The sequence below is a fragment of the Gossypium hirsutum genome, chromosome A12, assembly GCF_007990345.1.
Source record: "Gossypium hirsutum isolate 1008001.06 chromosome A12, Gossypium_hirsutum_v2.1, whole genome shotgun sequence".
Taxonomy (NCBI): domain Eukaryota; kingdom Viridiplantae; phylum Streptophyta; class Magnoliopsida; order Malvales; family Malvaceae; genus Gossypium; species Gossypium hirsutum.
Genome location: NC_053435.1, coordinates 58,985,281 through 58,992,140, shown reverse-complemented (window position 1 = coordinate 58,992,140; position 6,860 = coordinate 58,985,281). Strand labels below are relative to the sequence as shown.

Genomic DNA, 6,860 nt, shown 5'->3' with positions numbered 1-6,860 from the left:
TTAGACATTAAAGTCTCATACATGCAAAAATCATGCATCAACACAACATATTAGCTAATTTCTTTCCCCTTGGCCGAATATGCATGTCTATTTTTGGGGTCGATTTCAACACTTAATACACACATATACACACTAGTAAAGCATCCTCCCCCTTTTCATCAATTTAACACATGCATTGCTCATTAACATGCAAAGTTACATTCGGCCTTAGCACACATCTTGCTAGCCGATTCTTCTCCATTTAGCAACCAATGCACATATGTGCTCACACAAAAATGCTAAAAAGGAGGTTCAAGAATCATCAAGCCATCATCACATGCATCATTAACAAGCTTCATATTTTGCATGCAATGGCATTAACACAACCTCCACCTAGGCCGAATCTTAACTCATCCTCATGCCTCATCACCACAACATCAAACATCAACCAAGAATGATGCATCCATGGTCAAGTGCCATTTCCATCACATAGCAAGATTTAGACCATGGGCTAGGTAGAACTCAAGCTAACAACTAAAACATGCATGCATCTCATGGAACATCATCAAACATACCTTAGCCTAGCTACATGCATGGCCGAATCTCTTCACCTTTCTTCTTCTTTCCTCCTTAAAATTTTTGGCCAAGGATGAACCAAAGGATGAGAAATTTTTTTCTTTGTTTTTCTTTCTAATTTAGGCTAAATGAAGGTGAGAAAGGATGAACACAAATTTTTCTCCTTTCTTCTCTTTAGCTCACGGCAATGGGGGGCAACCACACATTTTTTTTTTCTTTTGTTTCCATTTCTTTATTACCCATACTCCTTATTTTATTCTTCCATTAACAAAACATGTTTCATGACATGTTTTGCCCATCATTCCTTGTCATGGCCGGCCACTACTCATTAGGGGGGGAAATTTGACATGCAAGTCCCCCCTTTGTCCACATGCACTAATAGGTCCTCACACATTGACCTATCACATTTTAAAATTTTCTCACATAAGTCCTATTGACTAAATTCACATGCAATCGACTAAATCGAAGCTTGAAATTTTCACACATTCATAATTACATATTCTAGACAATAAATATCACATTCAACATTTCGGTGACTCGGTTTAGCGGTCCCGAAACCACTTCCCGACTAGGGTCAACTTTGGGCTGTCACAGGACTAAACGGAACAGTGGTTACGAAACCGTGAATCTGAGATAGAAAAGTTTGTTCCGATTAATTTTTATAATTTACCGAGTGATTAGATGCAAGTGTTAGAGTATCAATGGAAAATTTTATAAATAGCATGCTTAATTTGCCTACTAGGGTTTAATTGCAAAAGTTGATAAATATGAGTTTTATATGCTAAAGGATTAAATTGAAGAGTATAATTGAAGTAGAGGTCCTTAAATGGTAATTAGACCATTAGGTTTTCATGGACAAAAATGGGCATACATAGATAAAAATAACTAAAGTTTTAATTAAGGGTATTTTAGTCATTTGGTAATTAAAAGATTAAAAGGGGAAAAAGATGGCAAAATGTGCCCATCCTCTTCATTAGGCTAAAATTTCAAGGGTTCTTCATAGCTAGGGTTTTGTCAAGCTTTCAAGCTTCATAGTAAATGATTCCAAGCCCTGTTTTTAATGTTCTTTACGTTTTTTAAGTCCCGATAACTTGATTTAGCTTATTCTAGCAATAATTTAACCTAGGGTTTATATTTGGAAAAATACTCATAGGTGAAATGTGTTTATTTTGATGTTTTATGGTAGAATATGAAGCTTGAAATTATGGTAAATGACTTGAGCTGAGCGATAGTAAAACGACATAATCGGTAAAAATACCTAATGGTCATAAGTACATGTTGGAGTGGGAATTTGAAGTTGTTGTAGGTAAATAAATGTTCAACATGTCATAAAACATAAGAATTAGGGATAAAGTTTCATTCCGAGCCTTGGGGAAAAAGTGTAAATATGTAAAAGTTTAGGGGCAAAATCATAATTTTACCAAAATTAGAGTTAAGGACTATTTTGATAAATGTGAATATTAAATAAGTTAAATTTGCTATTAGAGATCAAGAAGAACGAAATTCGGGGTTAGATAGAGGAAAGAAAAAGGTTGAGGACTAAATCAAAATATTTGATCGTATTTTGTATCGAGGTAAGTTTGCGGTAAATAAATGCAATGTTTTATTATTTATAATTAATGATGTTATTTTTCAGCATCTATAATTTATTTTGCAAATTTATTCCTTGATGATTCAAGTAAGAATTGATGGAGAAATGATACTTAAAAGTTCCGGTTGAACCTTAGGAATGTGTAAGATACAAATGTCATGAAATTAGGGTTTAAGGATACCAAGTAAGACCATGCCAAGGCATGACATTGGTAAGTTTTACAAGGCAAGGAAATCATGTAAGACCATGTCAAGACATGGCATTGATAAACTACTATAAGGCAAAGATCCCATGTAAGACCATGCCAAGGTATGGCAATGGTGAGTTCATAAGGCAAGGATACCACGTAAGACCATGTCAAGACATGGAAATGGTAAGTTTAAAAAGGAAAGGTACCCGTGTATCCTTAGTATTCCAAATGGTTCAACGGAAAATTCAAAGAGTGTACCAAAGGGAAGGTAAGATAAGTCCATGTTCGAAAGGTTTTATTTACATGCAAACTTACTAAGCTTTATGCTTACTCCCTTTATTTTCTCTCTTTTTTTATACTATCGTAAAGCCAACTCGAAAAATCATAAGGACGTCGGAGATCGCCTCACACTATCAACGAGTTATCTCGGTATTTTATGACTAGAAATACTTTTAAGTTATAGCATGTATAGGGACTTGGCTGTTTTGTTTGTATGTCCTTATGATATGATTAAAGAATGGCATGTGAATACTTGGTAATGATTATCTTATGATATAGCTAATTAAGAACATGTTTTGGTATTATGTATGCCTAAATGAGGTTTGATGCAAAGAAACTACGAAAGAGTAAGAGTTGGCCATGGACCAGTTAGGAAACAGTAGCAGTGACGTGGTTTTGAAAAATCACTAAAAATTTTAGAAATGGAATTAAATGGTGAATGAGATATAGAATTAAATCTTACTGAGTCTATTTTTATAGGAAAGAAACAGAGCAATATTATGAGATATTTAAATTTCTGTAAGACTGGTTCAAAGTGAGTTAGTGATCCCCTATTCCAACTTTGGAAAATCACTAGAAATTGTAAAAAAAACAATTATAAGCAAAAGTTTATATTTTTAGATTTCTTAGTGAGTCTATTTTCATTAGAAACAAACAAAAACATTACCCGATTTCTGTATAATGAGATAATTGACTTTTACTGAAGAGAGGTAAGGTCTGCTGAACTGCGAAACAGGGGAATATTTAATGAATAAACTTTACTAATTGGCCAAACCAAAAATTTTGGAAAATTTATGGTAAGAAGATATATGAGTCTAGTTTCAGGGAAAATTTACAGATTTAAATTTTGAGTTTCGTAACTCAAGTTATAATTAATTTAGTGGCTGTTACACAGATGGACAATTTTATTATGAATAGTGAAATAAATTGTTTTGATTTGTGTAAGTAATCGAAAAATTTTTAATGTTCCCGATTTGGTCCCGAACTGTTCCAATTGTATGTTTTAGGGCATCGAGGGCCCTTTTTAGGGATTTATTGGATGAATGTGAGCGAATTAAATTTTTTTAAAGTAAATTTTTTTATGCCCCAAACAAGTAAGATAAGTCTGGTAATGCCTCATGCTTGCTCCGGCAACGGTCTCAGGTAAGGGATGTTTTAGAATTAGACAATTCACCTATAGTAATATTGTCTATGACTGTAGAGAGATATTTGAGAAAAGCGTGAGAAGCTTACCTTGCCTTTGTGTTGAAACCCAAATTTCTAAATTGAAGATCAAGTCAGTACCAGTGGTATGTGAGTTCTCAGATCTGTTTCCAGAGGAATTACCCGGATTGCCTCCGTTGAGGGAAGTTGAATTTGGAATTGAATTAGTCACTGGCATGGCACCCATCTCAATTGCTTCGTATAGGATGGCTCCGACGGAGTTAAAGGAGTTGAAAGTTAAGCTACAAGAATTAACCAATAAAGGTTTTGCGAGATCAAGCTTTTCTCTGTGGGGCGCTCTGGTACTTTTTGTGAAAAAGAAAGATGGGTCAATAAGGTTATGTATAGACTATAGACAGCTTAAAAAAGTAACTGTAAAGAACAAGTATCCCTTGCCAAGGATAGACGATCTGTTTGACCAATTGAAAGGAGCCACCGCGTTTTCCAAGATAGACTTGAGGTCCGGTTATTACCAGCTCAGAGTAAAGAAGAAAGATGTACCGAAAACCGCATTTAGGACAAGGTATGGGCACTATGAGTTCCTTGTCATGCCCTTCGATTTAACAAATGCCCTGATAAACCGTAAATTATACATATTTTTACCCCACGTTTAATGCATTTTATAGATGATTTCTCATTAGAATTGGTGAATTCGATGCTCCTAATGCTTTAATTTCATGTTTTGTACTCAGGAGAGCACCAAAAGTCAAAAAGAACCAAAAACGAGCTAAAAAAGGACAAAACGGATCAAATCGAGAAGATGACACAGCTTAAGCCTTGCCACACGGGCAGCTCACATGCCCGTGTCTTTCAAAGGTGTCGACCAAGGCTTTCACAATTCACATGGCCTGGCCATTGACCCACACGGCCGTGTACAATTTAACGGATCAAACACGGCCTGGTAATCACGTCACACAGGCGTGTCCCTGCTGAGCCCAAGTTAAGTCCAATTCAGAAAAGGCCACTTTGGAGGGTTTCGAGGCATTCCAAAGCCTATAAATACGCACTAGAGGAGAAGAAAAAGAGAGACGGAGAAGAGGGTAAGGAATTACCCCAAGGAAGCCGATTGATCCATCTCAGAAGTCGGATTCATCAACAAGACTGAAGATCTCTCCTCAATTTCCCTTCAGGAGTTTTGGGTTTTCTTTATATTTTGTATTCTTTATTCTTCTGAGATGTTTTCTTATTTAGTTATGAACTAAATCCCCTAAATACCTAAGGGGAATGAAACCTAAGACGAATCTTGTTATTATTTTCTGAATCCTATGATAAGTATTTAAGTTGTTCTTAATTATGTGTTCTTAATTCTTGTTTTGATATGCCAGGATATTGATTGAAGACACGCTCTTATTCAGAGGAGGAATAGACCCTGTCTAAGAGTACATTTGTCATAATTAAGCAGAGTTGATTGCGCGCCTAGAAATAGGGTGACAAGATTTTGCCGGATTAGGGTGAAACCTAATAAGGGGATCCATAGATCGAGTTAATGCAACCCTAGAGCGTTAATTAGAGAAAAGTCTCGGTTATTCAATCTAGGGATTAGACGTTATTAGTCTTGAATAGGGATAATAACATAACTTACGGATCTCTACGAAACAAGTTGAATGAATATCGTCCGATCCGGACCCAAAATAACAAGTAAAGTCTAGGTGGATTTTTCCTTAGGTATTGTCTCAAGTCAATCGATTTTCCCAAAAGCAATTCCCCAATTCTTTTCTCTGTGCGTTCTTAGTTTAAATAATTAGTTAATTAAAACAAACCCTTTTATTCCTAGGCTAGATAATAAAAAGATAGTTTTTACTAGTACTTTTGGTTCCCTTGGGTACGATATCCCGGTCTTGCTATTACTATACTATTGTTTGATAGGTGCGCTTGCCTTTTCGTCATGATAATAGTTAGTCTAGGTTTGATCTTCATTATAAATATTTATTACTTGTTACGAATCACTGTGATCAAGTTTTTGGCGTCGTTGCCGGGGAACTGAAATATTAGGAACACTAAATTTTTATTACTTTAGCCATTTATTTTTCTTGCAATTTTATTTTATTTTCTTATTTATTAATTTACTTTTTCTTTCTCTTGGCAGGTTTTTATAGTTTATGACTAGAAGAAACCCGTCAGGACCTTCATTTTTTGACGAAGAAATCGATCGAACAGTTCGTAGAAATCAAAGAGAAATAAGGCGTAGTTTACGATACACAGAAAATGAACAAGAAGACAATATTCGACCTCCAACCGACGAGATGGCTGAAAACCAAGACAATCAGCTGCCTCTCGCAATTGCAGCTAATCAAAATCCTACTCCACGTACTATGTATGACTATGCTAAACCCTCTTTAACAGGATCTGAATCAAGTATAGCTAGACCTGCTATTGCTGCGAATAATTTTGAATTAAAACCTAACACTATTCAGATGATACAACAGCTTGTTCAGTTTGATGGCTTGCAGGATGAAGATCCCAACACTCACTTAGAAAATTTCCTGGAATTTTACGATACATTCAAAATCAATGGCGTTTCTGATGATGACATCCGTCTTCAGTTATTTCCCTTCTCACTAAGAAACAAAGCTAAACAGTGGTTAAACTCGTTACCACGAGGGTCTATCACTACTTGAGAGTAAATGATGAAGAAATTTTTACTAAAATATTTTTCGCCGGCTAAAACGGCTAAATTACGCAATGATATCTCTTCTTTTGTGCAGATGGACTTAGAAACACTTTACGATGCATGGGAGAGATACAAGGATCTATTGAGAAGGTGCCCTCACCATGGGTTACCTCTATGGTTACAAGTTCAAACGTTCTACAATGGTGTGAATCCCTCGACAAGACAAATGATTGACGCTGCTGCTGGCGAAACTATCAACAATAAAACACCAGAAGATGCCTACGAATTCATAGAGGAGATGTCAGTGAACAACTATCAGTGGCAAGTCATGAGGACTAAGCCAACAAAAACAGTCGACGTTTATAACATCGATTCAATCACCATGCTCTCTAATCAGGTAGAACTTCTCAATAAAAAGATTGATAGTTTTC

At 35.7% G+C, this 6,860-nt stretch overlaps 1 non-coding gene across 1 annotated transcript; it reads right to left on the bottom strand.

Moving 5' to 3' along the window:
- Positions 1-6,490: 6,490 nt before the first annotated feature.
- Positions 6,491-6,597, bottom strand: LOC121211979 (small nucleolar RNA R71). The gene has a single exon (XR_005907192.1). It is a non-coding gene; the product is annotated as a small nucleolar RNA R71 (small nucleolar RNA).
- Positions 6,598-6,860: the final 263 nt, after the last annotated feature.